Below are 19,262 nucleotides of genomic sequence, written 5' to 3'. Positions count from 1 at the left end.
CTCTTTAATAAACTACTTCATGCTGTTTTACCAATGACTAATTATAAAGCCTTTGATTGTAATCTCCTCAGCATCATGGTCTTTGACACTTTTGTTTACAGCTGATTAGCCAGAGCTTAAAATAGTAGCAGAAACTGAATACATGATCTATCGATGAATGGTTGGATAAAGATGCAAACAAAATGATAGAATTTCATATGCGAAAGGATCTCAGCAATCACCATATTTAATATTCTATTAAATGTTGAAATATTTAATATCTCTTCTAGGTAGCTATTTAGCTACTGCTTGATAACCTCCTACAGTTGGGAGTTCATCACCTCTTCAGGCATTCCATTTTTTTCCTGGACAAGTCCACTAACAGGGACTTGCAAAGTTCAATCATACGTGGGATTGAATTGTATCTCTCACCTAGTAAATTAATGTGTTGTTCCTTCTATGGGTATTTGAGTTTTAACAGGTGACTCCTGGGAGCACATTCTTTAAATAAAAGTAATTGTATTTTGAGGGCAGAATTCCAGGCATTAGGGCTGGCAGAGAGAAAATATGCTAATTTCATGCTTTGCAAATTCAAGATCCTATTGTTATTGTAGTTGTGGGGGATACAGGATGACAGATGTTTGCAGGATTGCCATGTTTCCCTAAGAACTAGATTTTGCACATCAGTAAGTATGTGGGAGATAAGGTATAAACTATGATACAACTAGATACATAGCAGTTACACTTCATGAATATAAAGAAGGTCATAAAAAACTATATTTCTTTTAGTTTTAAGAAATGCTATAGAGTGATATTTTTTAAATTCAACAGCTCTTTTAAGTTAAATGTAGAGAACTATGAAGTCAATTTATTTGAATTAAACATTAAAAAGGATATTATTCTAAGCAGCAATTAAGACTTAAATGTCATAATTTGATTTCTCCCTGGAAAGCATTTGTTTGCCATTCTATGACTGAGCCGTTAAATTGGCCACATCTGGAGACAAACCAAAGACAATGCTGTATCAAGCCTCATTTTCAGAGGGTACGTCTGCTTCTTGAGAAAAATAAAAATTAAAAAAAGACAACCAACGAAATCAAAGACCCACAACAAATATGTGAGAGTGGGTGATAAACTCGTTACCATGGAGAGCTGTTGGATTAATTTCCATCTCACCAGTGTGTCCCTGTCATATTATTAATATGTAGGTAAAGAGTTCCAAGGAAAGAAATACCATCTCAGCCCAAAGCTACTGCCAGTTCTTGGACATGTGATCAGCCTGTTATGATCCTGTTCCACTGAGAGCTGTCACTGGCAATCATAAGGTTGAGGCCAGAAGCTATGTTTATATGATGGGATCCTTACTTGGTTAAAGAATTTGAAGTGTCTCTCACCTAATAAATTAATATATTGTCCCTTCTACAAGTATTTGAGTTTTAACAGGTTGAAATATTTGAAGTCATTTTCTACAAACTGGAAACAAAAGAACATTAACTTAAAAGATCTAAATGTTAGGGTGAAAGTGTAGATTTTATAAAGACTACCCCCAATCACTTCATAATGGGCTATTCTTTTATTTGCTAGATTCTCCGCTTTGCCAGGATCAAGTTGAGCTGAGGTTGTATTTGTTACAAAAATTTTGTATAAAATGAAGTAACTTAAATTCCTCCAAACTCGTTTCTCTTTTTCCCATACATACACACACACACACACACACACACACACACACAGAGAGAGAGAGAGAGAGAGAGAGAGAGATGAATGGTGTGTGACCATTTGTCTCTATTTACTTTCAAATTAAAATTTTGTATATAATTTAAAATGTGTGGTTAAGCTATTTTGGAATTTAAACTTTAGGACACTTTGTTTTTCATTATCGTTAGAGGGTTGGCATTTAAAAAAGGCTTAGAATTAGAAAATGTCCTTAGTATTCTGCAAGTGGTAGATAATAATATCATTAAGCTAGCACCAGAACTTCAGGTTTCTGGTCTTACATGTTGATCTTAGAAGTCTCCACCACATCCTATTGCCAAGTAAAAAGATAAACAGAGCTGGCCACAGTGGTCTGTGGCTATAGGTCCAGCTACTTGGGAAGCTGAGGCAGGGAAATCACTTCAGCCCAGGGATTCAAGGCCAGCCTGAACAACATAGTAAGACCCTGTCTTTAAATAAATATATTCATATATATTTTATATATATATATATATATATATATATATATACACACACACACACACAAATATATATATATAGACCCTGTCTTTAAATATATACATACACACACAAATATATATATATATATATATTAACTTCTTATGAAGTTAAAAACAGGTGACTTTCCAGTTTGTGTGCGTGTATATGTGCATACACATACACACATATACATATACACATAAATTGGAGAGTAAATAACTCTTTTTAACTGCATAAGAAAGGTGAGGTCACAGGACAAAGTTTTGCTCTAGGAATTAAAAAGTCAAACAGGCAGATACAGGGAATGACAACTTAGAGCAGAAACTTCTATGAGAACCAATGCCACGGTAGGTAAACCTACACTGTAAATGATGAATTGCTGGAAATTCAGTGTGGAGAAGTTTGAGATTTAAAAACTCCAGGGGACTTAGTCATGGGAAGGGGACACACTAGTTTTACCTCCAGGAGCTCTACCAAGTTCTCACAGTAAATATGAAAGAAAAATCCCCTCAGGTGTGGACAGGGAGAAGGGTGGGGAGTAACCATTTAAAAGTACACAAGTATGTTCTGCTCTTCTTAACAAGATCTGGCCTCTGGAGGAAATAAACAAATTACCAGAGACTAAACTGCAGGGGTTTTATCGTAGTCTAAACTACCTGGGAAAAAGAAAATGCCCAACTCTAGCTCCCTTCAACTTTCCACATAGCAGAAGGAAGATGCACAACTTCAACCCCTAGCTATTTTGTCCCACTTACAAGGAGAGAGAAAGGATGAAAAACCTGATGAAGTTCATAGTCCAGGTGCACATGTTCACCAAAAGGCCAAGTCCTAATCATGGATCCTTAGAATACTTCTACTTCCCCTACAGATTACACTAAACCACTAAAAAGCTATATACTAAAGTTCCTTTCACCTAGTATGTCATGTCTAGATTTCAACAAAAGCTTTACAAGTCCAAAAACAAATTTGAAGGGACTGAACAAGTATCAGGACCAGAGTCAGATGTTGAAATTATCAGAATGGGAATTTAAAACCACTATGATTAATATACTAAGGGGTTTAATGAAAAAAGTAGACAACATGTAAGAACAGATGGATAAGCAAAAGAGATGAAGATACTAAGAAAAAGTTAAAAATTATGTTAGGATCAAAAACACTGTAACATAAATGAATAATCTATGATAGATTTATTAGTAGACTGGACATAGCTAAGGAGAGAATGGCTGAACTTAATTACATGAAAATAGAAACTTCTAAAACTGAAATGCAAAGAGTAAAAAGGCTGAAACAAACAGAACCCTAGAATACCCAAGAACTCTGAAACAAATATAAATGTCATAATTTATGAGTAATGGAAATTTCGGAAGGAGAAAAAAAGAGAGAAAGGATCAGAAGCAATAGTTGAAACAATAGTGACTGATAATTTCCCCCAAACTAATGTCAGACACTAAAACATATATCCAGGAAGCACCAAGAACATTAAGCAGGCTAAATACTCAAAAACTGAAACCTAACTGTATTATATTAATACTTCAGAAAATCAAAGATAAAGGAAAAATATTGAAAGAAGCAAGAGGGGTAGAAAATGCCTTACCTATAGAGGGCCATAGATAAGAATTACATCTGACTTTGCCTCAGAAACCATGCAACAAGAAGAGAGTAGAGTGAAATATTTAAAGCATTAAGGGGAAAAACCACCATTCTTGAATTCTGTTCCCTACACGATTATCCTTGAAAAGTAAAAGAGAAATACTTTTCCTGACAAGCAAAGATTGAGGAAATCTGTGCCAGTAGACATGCCTTGCAAGAAATGATAGAAGAAAATATTTAAAGAGAAGAAAATTATATGGGTCAGGAACTCTGATCTACATAAAGAAAGGAAAAATATCAGAGAATGAATAAGGGAACATGAAATACTTTTAGTTTTCTTATTCTCACTAGATATATCAATTTCTTCAAAATAATGACAACAATGCCTTCAATTATGTATGCTTATGTGTATGTATATGCTTATATATTCTCATGTATAAATAAAATGAATGGCAACAATATTAAAAAGTTGAAAATTGAGAAATATTAGGACTATTATAAAGTTCCTACACTATTCATAAAGTGGTATGGTGTTAATGGAAAGTGGACTAGGATTAGTTAAATGAAATAGTGCAAACTCTGGAGCAACCGTTAAAGAGGTAGAAAAACAAGTTTAAATGATACGCTAAAAGTGGGGAGAAAATGATATATAAAATACTCACCTAAAACCACAGAAGGCAAGAAAAGTGTAGAAGGCAAAATTAGGAACAAGATTAAGGTCAAGAAATAGAAAACATTAACAAATATGGTAGATATTAATTCAACTATATCAATTATCACTTTAAACATTAATTAAAAGATATTGTTAGAATCCATCAAAAAACAAGACCCAACTGTTTGTTCTCTACAAGAAACTCATCTTAAATATAGAAACACATATAGATTAAAAATAAAGGGATGAAGAAAGACATATAATGCTAATACTAACCAAAAAAAGTAAAAGTAGCTCCATCAATTTCAGACAGCCAACTTCAGTGCAAGAAAAGTTAGCAAGGATAAAGGAGGGTATTATAGAATGATAAAGGGGTTAATGCTCCCAGAAGACATAACAATCCTCAGTGTGTATGTGCCTAACAATAAAACATCAAAATATGTGATGCAGAAGACTGATTTAACTGTAAGGAGACATAAATGAATATGGTATTAAAGTTGGAGATTTTTTATTCAGTCAGAAATGGACAGATTCAGCAGGCAGAAAGTGATTAAGTATATAGCTGAACTCAGCATCACCATTTATCAACTAGATATAATTGACATCTATAGACTACTTCATCCAACAAAAACTGATTATATATTCCTCTCAAACTCATATGTAACATTCCCTAAGATACAAAACTACATTCTGGATTATAAAACACACTTAACAAATTTAAAATCATAGAAATTATATTATGTCTGTTCTCAGACTACAATGGAAGTAAACTAGAAATCAATAAAAGAACATTAGCTGGAAAATTCCAAAATACTTGAAGATTAAACATTTCATACATAATACATAAGTCAATGAAAAAGTCTTAAAAAATAAAAATATATTTAATCAAATAAAAATACAGTCTTTGAAAACTTATGAGTTGAAGTGACAGCAGTGCTTACAGGAAATTTACAGCATTGAATGTATATAATAGAAAAGATCCTTTAGGCGTTGCCATGCTGTCTTCCTCAATGAATGAACTAATTTCGATTATCACCAACACTGTAAAAGCATTATTATTTCTCCACAGCCTCACCAACATCTATTGTTTATTGACTTTTAAAAAATTGCCATTCTGTCTGACTTGAGATGGTAGCTTATTGTGGTTTGAATTTGAATTTCTCTGATAAGTGATGTTGAGCTTTATTTCATGTTTGTTGGCCAGGTAAATGTCTTCTTTTAAGAAGTATCTGTTCATATCCTTTGCCCATTTTGTGATGGGTTGTTTGTTTTTTTCTTGTAAATTTGTTTAAGTTCCCTGAAGATTCCGGTTATTAGTCCTTTGTCAGATGGGTAGATTACAAAAATTGTCTTCCATTTTGTAGATTACCTATTCACTCTGATTGTTTCTTTTGCTGTGCAGAAGCTCTTTAGTTTAATTAGATCCCATTTGTCAATTTTGGCTTTGGTTGCAATTGCTTTTGGCATTTACATCATAAAGTCTTTGTCCTTCCTTATGTCCTGAATGGTATTACTAGGTTTTCTTGTAGAGTTTTTATGGTTTTGGTTTTTACATTTAAGTCTTTAACTCATTTTGAGTTAATTTTTGCATAAGGATAAGGAAGGGATCCAGTTTCAGTTTTCTGCATATGGCTAGCAGGTTTTCCCAGCACCATTTATTGAATAAAAGATCCTTTCCCTATTGCTTTTGTCAGGTTTATTGAGGATCAGATGGTTGTAGATGTGTGGTGTTATTTTGGGTCTCTGTTCTGTTTCATTGGTCTATATGTCTGTTTTGGTACCAGTAGCATGCTGTTGTAACATTTATTGTAGCCATGTAGTAGTTTGAAGTCAGGTAACATCTGAAGTCAGATGCTTCCAGCTTAATCCTTTTTGCTTAGCATTGTCTTGGCTTTATGCAGTCTTTTTTGATTCCATATGCAATTTAAAGCAGTTTTTTATAACTCTGTGAAGAATGTCAATGGTAATTTCATGGGAATAGCATTGAATCTAAAAATTAATTTGGACAGTATGGCCATTTTCATGATATGGATTCTTCCTATTCATGAGGATGGAATATTTTTCCATTTGTTTGTGCCTTCTCTTATTTTCTTGAACAGTGGTTTGTAGCTCTTCTTGAAGAAGTCCTCACATCCCTCATTAGATGTAATCTTAGATATTTTATTCTCTTTGTAGTGATTGTGAATGGGAGTTCATTCATGATTTAGCTCTCTGCTTGCTATCGTTAATGTAAAGTAATGCTTGTGATTTTTACACATTGATTATCTATCCTGAAACTTTGCTAAAGTTGCTTATCTAGAACCAGAAATACCATTTCACCCAGCAATTCTATTACTTGGTATATGCCCAAAGGAATATTAATCATTCTACCATAAAGACACATGTACATGCATGTTTACTGCAGCAATCTTTAGCAAAATCGTGAAACCAACCCAAAATGATGGACTAGATAAAGAAAGTGTAGCATATATACACCATAGAATACTATACACCATGGAACACAGTCATAAGTTAGATAATGAGATCTAAAGATGGTATCATGTCCTTTGCAGGGACATGGATGAAGCTGGAAGCTATCATCATCAGCAAACTAACACAGGAACAGAAAACCAAACACACATGTTCTCACTCATAAGTGAGAGTTGAACAATGAGGACACATGGACACAGGGAGAGGAACAACACACACCAGAGCCTGTTGGGAGGTGGGGTGTGAGGGGAGGGAACTTAGAGGATGGTCAGTAAATGCAGCAAACCACCATGGCACACATATACCTTTGTAGTAAACCTGCACATTTTGCACATGTGTAATGGAACAGAAGGAGTTACTTACGTTTACAAGTCATGGACAGACTCTATATCTTCATTTCCTTATCATTGGGAGTATTCCGAGCTCAGAATTTTCCCAACGCAAAAAAAGGCTCTGAAGAGCTGGATCTGGGAACCTGGCCAGTTCCCAGATCCAGTTTTTGGTAAACACCTCAAGGATGTTAGTTACATGATGAAGACGTGGACAGTGTCCTGACTTGACCCTTACTTGTTTTAAAAAGCATAAAAGATTGTTTAGCAGAAGCCGAGCTGAGCTTTGGTGGTGACTTGGTCTGGACTTGTGAAAACCCATGCTGCTTTACTGCTGGTGTTGAAGTTTGTGAGCATCTCTAGGTATCCTTGTAAATAAACTCTTTTTCTTTCCTTGTAAATAAACTCTCTTTCTTTTCTCTATATACCTCAGCTGGTGTTTTTTCTTCCCACGAATCTGCCTGAAAAGATTAGAAAATCCAAGCTTGGTACTGAGCAGTGCTCACACAAAATTGGCGTAGTCGGCAGGATTCGGGGAGAAGGAGTGCATCATGCCTTTCTTTAAAAAAGATGTTAAAACTGTTGTTAGTGAAATTCCTGGTTGGGAAGATCCTGTGTTTGTTTCTGTTGCTCGTAATTGGGCCTCCAGCACTGGCCTAAGTGAAAATTGGGACGGCCGCCTTAGGACGGCTGATCCCGCACAGGTATGTGAAGTTTTGGACCTGGTGCTGGTAGATGAAGGAAAGGAGTTAGCTGCCATTAGTAGACAAGGCTGGATTTTGCTGTCTGCTTATAGGAAACAATACTTAGCTCGCCAAGCCCTTATACAGGAAAAATTGCAGTTAGAAAAAGAATTGGCTGATTTACAAAGCAAATTGTCTATGTTACAATGTCAGAATTTTATCCTTGGTGACCAGGCAAGAATATATCAGGGAGTAGCCGAAAAGGCTGCTGTATGGTGTGCACAGTATAAATATAAAAAACGAAAGGGGAAGGTGAATGCAAAGAAGGTGCATGCTGTCATTGCAACTGCTAAAGCTGATTGGGACCCCGATACTTGGGATGATGACATTTAGGATAATACTGATGAGGAACCTGATTGGGATGAGCTAGATGAAGAGGCTAGAAAGTATCATCCCCCTCTTTCTACCAAAAAGGAGGCACAAAAATATATTGGCTTATTTGGATACTGGAGACATCATATACCCCATTTGGGAATGCTATTACAACCACTTTTTAAAGTAACTAGGAAAAAATACCAATTTGAATGGACTCAAGATCAACAGGACGCTTTTGAGAGAACTAAAGAGGCAATCCAGCAAGCCTTAGATTTATGGCCCCTACAGTCAGGACCTGTTGAATTAATGACTAGTGTAGAAAGTGAACATGCTAATTGGAGTCTTTGGCAAAAGCAGAATGGTAAACGGGTTCCATTAGGATTTTGGTCTCGAAAATTGCCCCAATGTAAAAACCCATATACCCAATTAGAACAACAATTATTAACTGCTTACTGGGCCTTATCTGAAACAGAACATTTAACCACAGATAAAGAAGTAATCTTACGCCCTCAAATTCCAATAATGCGGTGGGTACTTTCTGACCCACTATCACATAAGATTGGACGTGCCCAAGAATCCCATGTCATTAAATGGAAATGGTATATACAAAATCGTGCTAAACCAGGCCCCACTGGAGTTTTGCAGCTACATGAAAAGGTTTTTTCTTGCCCAACTGATGAAGGTAATCATGATCAACTCGTTAAACATATTGACAGTAAAGTTTGGGCTAATAAAGGATATGACTCTTTAAGTAAGGAACAACAGAAGCACGCATGATTTACAGATGGCTCTGCTAAATATATAGGGGGAAAGCGTCACTGGAAAGCTATAGCATATAATCCCGCTCTAGATTGTACACTAGAAGCTAGTAGAGCAAACGGCAGCAGCCAACTCGCCAAATTACACGCAGCCTGGCTGTGTCTGGAAAAGGAATATGGGGGAGAATGTCATGTGTTCACAGATTCCTGGTCTGTGTATATGGGATTATTAACCTGGATTGCACAATGGCAGCATGATAATTGGAAGATTCGTGACCATGATTTATGGGGAAAGGACTTATGGCAAAATATATGGATTGTATTGCAAAGTACTAATGTTTCTGTTTTCCACGTAGATGCTCACATGCCTACTGACTCTATTGAACGTATTTACAATAAGAAGACTGACCAATTAACTAAAATTAGCTCTAATACCCTGAAGATCATCCCAAGTGCCCAAAATGGGTGCACGAACACACTGGACATGCAGGAGCCAAAGCTACGTACAGGTGGGCGCAACAGAGGCATACACCTGCCATTAGATGTATGTAAAACCATCACAATACAGTGTCCAGTTTGTAACCAAGAACGGTTGCAAAATGTCCCCTGTATCATCACAGGAGAATTAGCTCGAGGAAAACAAGCGGCACAAATTTGGCAAATAGATTTCATAGGGCCGCTCCCCATTTCTAAAGGGTGCGCTTACATATGCACTATTGTGGATACTTATTCTGGTGTGCTTATTGGATGTCCCTATAAACGGGCCACACAACAAAATACTCTGAAAACCTTAGATTATATTATTTTATATTATGGAGTGCCATTACAAATACAAAGTGACAACGGATCTCATTTTAAAGGTAAGTTAATTACTGATTACTGTGCTCAATATAATATAGAATGGATTTATCTTATACCCTATTACCCACAAGCAGCAGGCCTCATTGAAAGGATGAATGGGCTATTAAAGGAAAAACTACAGAAATTAACCAATCCAATGTATTCAGGGTAGAAAACCTTTTTATTACCAGCCTTACAACAACTTAATAATAGACCCCTAACTAGTGGCCAAACCTAGTTGCAACGGATGATATATTCCTCTAATACAGTTGAGATCAGATCCCAAGTAACACATGAGCCTATAACTATCTCCTGGTGGAGATTCCACCCAGATGCAATACAACCTTGGAATGCTACTAATGCTGCTGCAGGTTATGATTTATTTAACTACTCTGTAACTAAATTAAATAGCAAGACTCAACATGTAATACCCACTGGAATAGGTTTACAGTTACCTTCAGGATATTATGGACAAATAGCTGCTCGATCTAGTCTGGCACAAAAAAGAATGACAATCTTAGGGGGAATAATTGATGCAGATTATTATGGTGAAATTAAAGTGCTTTGCTATAACCTTGGTGAAGAAGATATCATCTTGCCTAAAGGCCACCAAATAGCACAACTATTAATAATTCCAGTTTTACAAAACACAGTATGGGAATCACAAAGGTTCCCTCCAAAATCAACTCATTTAGGATTTGGCAGTACTGATGAAAAGAAACAAATATCAGGTCATGTTTGGGTACAAACATCTCCCCATAAACCATTACAAGCTGGAGAGATAGTAGCACAAGAAATAACTGTATATATGTCCTAATTCCCCCCGCTGATACTCCTATATTAGTACCTACTGATCATTTGTTTCATCGTGTATAGATTTGTGTACTTACAGGTATTATTGTTAACACTCACGTCTGGATTGCTTAGACCATTTCCCCTGGGACAAATCTTGTCTCACCAAACTACTTCCAGCAATGGACACATGATTCTACAGTGGGGATGGGTCAACTCCACAAAGTAAGAAGTCAAGACTCTTACAGCTGTTCTACTAATCAAGTTTGTCACAATACCAATCTTACTATTAGTGGAGATACCAACACTACACTTACCTATTGGATGGGACAGAAACCTGCTCGAGGCATAATTTATAGTGATGATAATATTACTATTAATGTCACTTCTAAAGTGAATATTTCCTGTTGTCAACAAGATTTAACTACTATTCTATACACTAACATGTTTTCAAAAGCTATTTGGAGAAACAAATTGTCTTGTAATGAAACCACTATAGTATTTGCATTTAATACTAGTACATATCTATGGTGTATTAATTCTAGTGTAATCAACAATAGAACCATATGGGCACAACATTTACATGTAATAATTCATAAAACCCCGACATACATTCAACCTACTATTGTACGTATACCTCATGCTTGTACTAACACCACCTTTTTTGCACAGCAGTATCAATTACAATTAAATGTAACTTTCCCAAAATTACATCCCTGTGCTAGACGAAAACGGGAATGGTATGATACATTACTCGGCGGAGTAGGAACAGGTATCGCACTTGCTAATAGCTTTGATTTAGATAGCTTATCATACAAATTAAAAAATACTGGGAAAAATGCCGCATTAGCTACTAGCCTTACTGCTAATTGGATCCCTACTGTAATAAGCTCATTAACCTCTAATCTTGCTTATCAAAAGAAATTCTTAAAGGTATTTAATTGAACTATAGTATCTACTACTAACAATATTACTTATCTATTTAATTGGACAAAATGTTCTCTTCAATACTTATTTAGTTACATACAAATACAAAATCTACAACAGGAGTTACAATTAGGAAAAGTACGCTGGTCTGAATTTTTTATAATCTCCAAACAATGCCAAGTAGATATATGGGTAGAAGATCATAATCCCTTTTATTGTACCACCACATATTGTTATGGTATAATAACCTATTATATACCCCAAAATACTACTATGCTATGTCCCTATCATGTGCTGCCAATTCCATACCCTTATTATTATTTGCAACCAGAATTTTATGGTACCCACATTGACAATAGAAATATAACATATAAAATCAATGATTGTGTTGTAACTACAAAAGGATTAGTATGTACTGATTTACGACAACAGATGGAACCATGTCTATTGCATTTTTCTGTTAATCATTGTATTTTTACCTTATTACCAGTAAGTGATTACACTGCCCTTTTTGAAGTACAGACCCATACATTGTGTATTGCATCTAATCAATCGGAAGTATTGTCATATATACAAGTTGATTTTCCATTTGTTGGATGCATTTATAATATCTCTATTTTTCCCTGGCATAATTCTACTATTTATTTAACCCCAATCATTGACTATGAAAATATCACTTTCACCCCAATAAGCCTACCCCAACTAAAGTTGGAAACCTATTTAAATCTAACTACTATATTATATGAAAATGAAGCTTTAAATCGGACATTACAGAAAAGAGATCGACAATTAAGTGAATATAGACTACAAACCACCATAGTAAGTCATAAACTGCAGGACTATTCCCATGCTATAGCAACAGATAGTAATCATACTGGTGGGATTGGTTATTTACACGCTCATCAGTGATATATATATTCATCCCACTGTTCATGATTGTATTCATTTTAATGATTGTTAGTATATGTAGTTGTTGCTGTTCTTTGTACTTATATCAATGCATTAAGAATTTATATGATGCATTTACTTACCACTATTATGTGTACAATAAGTCTGCCCATGCCTAGGGCCGAATTGTAATGGAACAGAAGGAGTTAATTATGTTTACAAGTCATGGACAGACTCTATATCTTCATTTCCTTATCACTGGGAGTATTCCGAGCTCAGAATTTTCCCAACGCAAAAAAAGGCTCTGAGGAGCCGGATCTGGGAACCTGGCCAGTTCCCAGATCCAATTTTTGGTAAACACCTCAAGGATGTTAGTTACATGATGAAGAAGTGGACAGTGTCCTGACTTGACCCTTATTTGTTTTAAAAAGCATAAAAGATTGTTTAGCAGAAGCCGAGCTGAGCTTTGGTGGTGACTTGGTCTGGACTTGCAAAAACCTGTGCTGCTTTACTGCTGGTGTTGAAGTTTGTGAGCATCTCTAGGTATCCTTGTAAATAAACTCTTTTTCTTTCCTTGTAAATAAACTCTCTTTCTTTTCTCTATATATCTCAGCTGGTGTTTTTTCTTCCCACGAATCTGCCTGAAAAGATTAGAAAATCCAAGCTTGGTACTGAGCAGTGCTCACACAACATGTATTCCATAACTTTAAAATAAAAGAAAGAAAAGAAAGATGTAACATAAATAATCTAAGGTTATGATTTAGGAAACTAGAAACAGAGGAAATTAAATCCAAAGTAAGCAGAAGAAAAAGTGAAAACTAGAGCATAAATTATAAAATTAAATGCAGGATATCAATAGAGAAAAATCAACAAAATCAAAAGCTCGTTCTTGAAAAGATAAAAACAATTGATATGCTTCTAATTAGACCATCTAAGAAAAATAGAACACATAAATTACCAATTTCAAAAATGAAAGAGGTTATGGTGGCTCTTGCCTCTAATCCCAGCACTTTAGGAGGCTGAAGTTGGAGAATTGCTTGAAGCCAGGAGTTCAGTACCAGCCTGGGCAACTTAATAAGACTCTGTCTCTACAGACATAAAACAAATTAAGTGAAGCATGGTGGCATGCACCTGCAGTCTGGCTATTCAGGAGTTTGATATGGGAGGATCACTTGGTCCCAGGAGTTTGAGGCTACAATGAGCTATGTTTGCACTACTGCACTGCAGCCTGGGTAACAGCAAGGTTCTAACCACCCAACACCCCACCTCTCCACCAAAAATAAGGATATCACTACAGAATCAATGGACATTAAGAGCATACATAATAAAGAAATATTGTGAAAAACTCTATGCCTCAAAATTTGAAAACATGGATGAAATTGACCAGAAATTGACCAATTCCTTGAAAGGAACCTGTAAAATTCACATAAGAAGAAATAGACAATCTGAATAGGCCTGTACCTATTAAAGAAATTGAATCAATAATTTATAACCTTCTAAAACAGAAAGCACCAGGTCCAGATTAGTTTACTGGTGAATTCTATCAAACATTTAAGAAAGAAATTATACCCATTTTCTACAATTTGTTCCATAAGTTAGAAGCAGAGGGAGTACTTTGTAACTCATCTTATAGGACCAACATTACCCTGATACTAAAGTCAGACAAAGATATTGCAAGAAAAGTATAGACCAATATATCTCATGAACAGAGATTCAAAAGGCCTTGACAAACTATTAGAAAATCAAATTCAGCAATGTATAAAAATAATTATACACCATAATCAAGCAAGATTTGTTTCAGATATTCAAGTCTGGTTCAACATTCCAAATTAAATTAATGTAGTCTACCATAAAAACAGCCTAACAATGAAAAATCACGAGTATGTCAATATATGCAGAGCAAGTATTTAACAAAATAGAATGGCTATTCATCATGAAACCCCTCAGCATACTAGGAATAAAGAGGAATTTTATCAACTTGACAAAGAACGTCTACAAAAAGCCTACAGTTATCACAGTTAATGGTTAGAAACTTGAATTTTCCCTGCTAAGATTAAAACTAGAATATCTTTTCTTACCACTGCTTTTCAAAAACATATTGAATACCCTAGTTAAAGCAATAAAACAAGAAAATTAAATAAAAACTATACAGATCAAGAAGTAATAAATAAAACTCCCTTTGTTTGTAAGTGACCATCTAAATGGACAATCCAAAAGAATCAACAAAAAACTCCTGAAACTAATAATTATAGCAAGTTTGTATAGGACATAAGGTTAATATACAAAAATCAATCATTTCTATATAAAATGAAAATATAGAATTTTAAATTAAAAATACATTACCGTTTATATTGGCATCCTGAGAAATGAAATACTTAGGTATAAATCTAACAAAATATGAACAAAAGTAATATAAGGAAAATTACAAGATGGATACAAGATATCAAGGAACAAACTAAATGAAGATATTCCACATTCATGAATAGGAAGAGTTAATATTAAGATGTCAATTCTTCCCAACTTGATCTGCAAATTCGATACAATCCCAATCAAAATCCCAACAAATTGTTCTGCGGATACTGATAAATTGATTGTAACATTTAAGGGAGAGGCAAAAGACTCAGGACAGAGAATTCAATGTTGTAAGAGAGCCAAGTTGGAGGACTTCCACTACTTGACTTCATGACTTACTATAAAGCTACAGTAATCAAAACAGTATAGTATTGACCAAAGCATAAACAGACAAATGGAACAGAATAGAGGGCCCAGAAATAAACTCACAAAAATACAGTTAACTGATCTTTTACAAAGGAGCAAAGAAAATACCATGGAGCAAAGACAGTCTTTTCAACAAGTGGTGCTGAAATGATTAAACATCTACAAATAAAAATAAATGTAGACACATACTTTATACCTTTCACAAAAATTAATTCAAAGTGGATTGTAGACCTAAATGCAAAATGCAAAATCATAAAACTCCTGGAAGATCATATAAAAGAAAATCTAGGTTACCTTGGTTATAACAGTGACTTTGTAGATATGATACCAAATGCATGATCTGTGAAAGAAATAACTGATGAGTTAAACTTCACTACAATTAAAATCTTTTGCTCTGAGACAATGTCAACAGAAAGAAGACAAGTCATAGATTGAGAGAAAATATTTGCAAAAGATATGTCTAATAAGAGTATTCAAAATATTAAGGAAAAAAAAAAACACTTGATAATCAGCAATTTAAAAAAAAACATATACAACCTGCTGGGCAAAAGACCTGAACAGACACCTCACCAAAGATATTCAGGCAGCAAGTAAGCATATGAAAAGTTATTCGGTATCATACATCATTGGGAAATTGTAAATTAACAATGAGATACCACCGTACAACTATTAGAGTGGATAAAATCCAGATCATTGACAACATCACATGCCACTGAGAATGTGGAACAGCAGAAACTCTCATTAATTGCTGGTTGGAAAGCAAAAAGGTACAGCAACTTTGAAAGAGAATCTTGCAGTTTTTCACAAAAGTAAACATCCCTTACCATATGGTTCAGCGATCATACTATCTGGTATTGACCAAAATGAACAAAAAACTTACATCTGCACAAAAACATGTTTATAGCAGCTTTATTAATGATTACCAAAACTTGGAAGCAACCAATATGGCTTTCATAGTTGAATGGCTATAGAGACTGTGGTATCCATACAGTGTAATATTACAGTACTTTCAAAAAAGTGAGCTACATAAAGAACTGTAGGAAACTTAAATGCATATTAATAAACAAAAGAAGCCAATCAGAAAAGGTTATATACTATATGATTTTAACTAAATAACAGTCTGAAAAAAGGTCTAACTGTATACATAATGAGGATATCAGTAGCTTTGTCAGTTGTTATGAGACAGAGGGATGAATAGGCAGAGGACAGAGAATTTTTAGGATAGCGAAGCTATTCTGTGTGATACTATCATGGTAGATTTGTCATTATACATGTCCAAACCATGGAAACTATAACACCAAGAGTGAACCCTAATTTAAACTACAGACTTTAGTAGACAGTGATGTGGCAATGTCAATTCATTTGTTCTAATGAATATACCACTCTGGTGTAGGATATTGATAATGAGAGAGTTTGTGTATGTGAAGGGACAGGGGTTATGGAGACTACTTCCCATTCAACTTTGTTGTAAATCTGAAACTGCATAAACAAATAAAGCTTATTGAGTAAAGAAAACCTGGAATCCCAACAGGTATAAAATTCAAGTTGGAAACTGGCTTTTGTAGTTCTGGTATAATTTAAAAGCAATGCTTTTGTTAATGTTACACATAAATCAAATAAGACCACTGATATCTTTCAAGTTAGTGTTGTTTTTATTTGAATTTCTGTAAACAGAGGCAAAATGTCTTCCCCAAAATGTCTTTCTTCACTTTCTCTGAATTGTACTCAACTATTTCTGTAAATCCTTATGGAGTCTCAAGGGAAGTTATACATCATAGTGGTTAAAAGCCCAGCCTTAGGCTTTTAGCTCTGCTATTTACCATGTGACTTTGGACAAGTAATGAAACCTCAGAGTTCCTGTACCTCTTCAGGAATATAAAGGAAATCGTAGGACTTACTCCTAGGCTTGCTATAAACATTTGAGGAGGTGATGCACACCAAATGTTTATGCAGTACTTGGCACATATGAATATGTTCAATCCAAAATAACTCTTCTTTTAATCCTGAGTGTTCTCAGTTAGCCTGTTGAAACAAACATTTCCTCCTGTCCTGCTCAGAATACCTAGCTCAAAGTTAGACTATCATGCATTGTTGCTATAGGCAAGATTTTAACTGATGGTCACTTAATTTCATGGCATATTTCCTCAACAATAAATATTGTTCCTAATCTCTCTTGACCTCATTCTAAGCAAGTTTTATTCCCACTATTTTACAACAACAATAATAACAACTATTAAGGTCACCAGTGACTTCCACTACCATGTTGCTAAATTAAGTGGTTAATTCCTAGTCCTCATGTGATTTGACATTTTAGTAGTATTAAACACAGTTGATCACATCTTCACATATTTTTATTTGATTTAAGGGGCATTAGGCATTCATTCAATCTCACTGGTTTCTTCTACTTACTTCTTAGTTACCTCTGCTTGCCCCTTTCTCTTCCTTCTGATCATGATGCTTTAAGGTTCAGTTTTTCAATTCCCTTTCATTCTGGCCTCCCTTCTCCTTTCTCCTTTCTCAATGTGATTACATTGAGTCCCATGGCTTCTCTTACCAACGATATGCTAGTAATCCGCAAGTTTTTACCTCAAGCACAGAATTTCTTTCCTGAACTCCAGATTTGTATGTCCATCTGCCTTTAGCCCAAAACCAAATTTCTGATAGTTCACATTTTTCCTACCTTTTTCACTTCAGTTAATGGGAGTCCATCCTGCTAGTGTTCAGGGCAAAAATCGTGGGATAAATAGTCTTTCTCCCCTTTACTTACAGTCTATATCTCATCTATCAGAAAATCTCCTCTCTTCAAAATGTGTCCAAAATGAGATCAGTTCTCATCATCTCACTGATGCCACCCTGGTGTGAGCCACTTGGATCTCTGCAATAGTCCCCTGACTTGTCTACCTATTTCTGTCTCTGGTCTACTTATAGTCTGCTCAATGTGGGATCCAGAGTGGGTCTTTTAAAATGTAATTCAGATCATGTTCCTCCTCTGCTCAAAACCCTCCAATATCTCTAGTTTCCATGTAATTTGGAATGAAAAGCAAAGTTTCTATAAGGAACTATGAGTCACTGTATGACACCCCAACCCCCAATTTCTTCATCCATGGTTCTCCCTTTCACCACTTTGTTTACTGTGCTTCAGCCCTTTTGGTCTTCTAGCTGTCTTTAAACATCCCACTCATGCTCTTGCCTTAGGGAATCTCACCTCAAGTTCTCCATTCTGTAATATTTTCTCATCAGTTAACATTGTTACACCGCTCATTTCCTGTAATAGTTTCCTTTTATCACAACCTCAACAATAACTACTCTGACCTCCTATTTATTCACAATACAATGCTCTATCCATCATATTCTTTATGCTTTCTTCCTTTTGCTTTTATCCATGACATGTTTCTAACGTATTATGTACTTATTTATTAGATTGATTATTTGTCTCTCTCCCAACCCATACATACATACCCTAGAATGTAAACTAATTGAGGGCAGGGAGTTTTGTCTTTTTTGTTCACCAATTTACTCCAAACATCAAAAACAGTGCTCAGCACAAAATGCTAAAAACAATTAGCTGATTAAGTAGTTACTTAATCAAGAAACTGCTACTGAATGTAAACCTAGTATCATGTTGAGCACTGATGAGTCATTTAACATATTTTTTTTCAAATATTTTACATGTACTCACTAAATAAACTTTTAATAAGTAGTTAGTGTTAACAAAAGAGCATCTTTATTGAGCCTTTATGTGCCAGACAAAGAATTGATGAATGTATCAGGCCTCATCCTGCAGGAGCTCAGGATCAGGGTGGAGGGGCATTAAGAATAAGCAGGCACTTATTTCACAGTGGGCAGTGCTAGGAAGGAGGCTTAAGGAAAGCACTTCATCCAAGCAACACAGGAGGTGAGTTCAAGGAAAACCCATTGAAGATTCAAAGAAGAGATGGAGTCAAGCAAAGGAAAGACAGCCATGAAAATTCAGTGGTGAGGCCTTAGAAGAAGTTCAGTGTGTTTGGAGCCTAGAGATCAAATTCCAGAGCAGTGTGAGGAAGGTGGGAGCAGACAGACAAAGGTCAGG

At 35.3% G+C, this 19,262-nt stretch overlaps 1 protein-coding gene across 7 annotated transcripts in view; it reads left to right on the top strand.

Moving 5' to 3' along the window:
• The window catches only part of LOC118150612 (uncharacterized), a 325,444-nt gene that overhangs the window by 79,089 nt on the left and 227,093 nt on the right, over positions 1–19,262 (top strand). For 5 of the 7 annotated variants that reach the window (XR_013532493.1, XR_013532491.1, XR_013532490.1 and 2 more), the window contains exon 1: positions 7,494–9,537. The exons of the other annotated variants lie outside the window; for them this stretch is intronic. The gene's annotated coding sequence lies outside the window, so the exon portion shown is untranslated. Of the gene's footprint in view, positions 1–7,493; positions 9,538–19,262 lie in introns of those variants that run through there. 7 annotated transcript variants of the gene reach the window in all.

The sequence above is a fragment of the Callithrix jacchus genome, chromosome 2, assembly GCF_049354715.1.
Source record: "Callithrix jacchus isolate 240 chromosome 2, calJac240_pri, whole genome shotgun sequence".
In the NCBI taxonomy this organism is placed as follows: Eukaryota; Metazoa; Chordata; class Mammalia; order Primates; family Cebidae; genus Callithrix; species Callithrix jacchus.
This window is presented reverse-complemented; position numbering and strand designations above follow the sequence as displayed.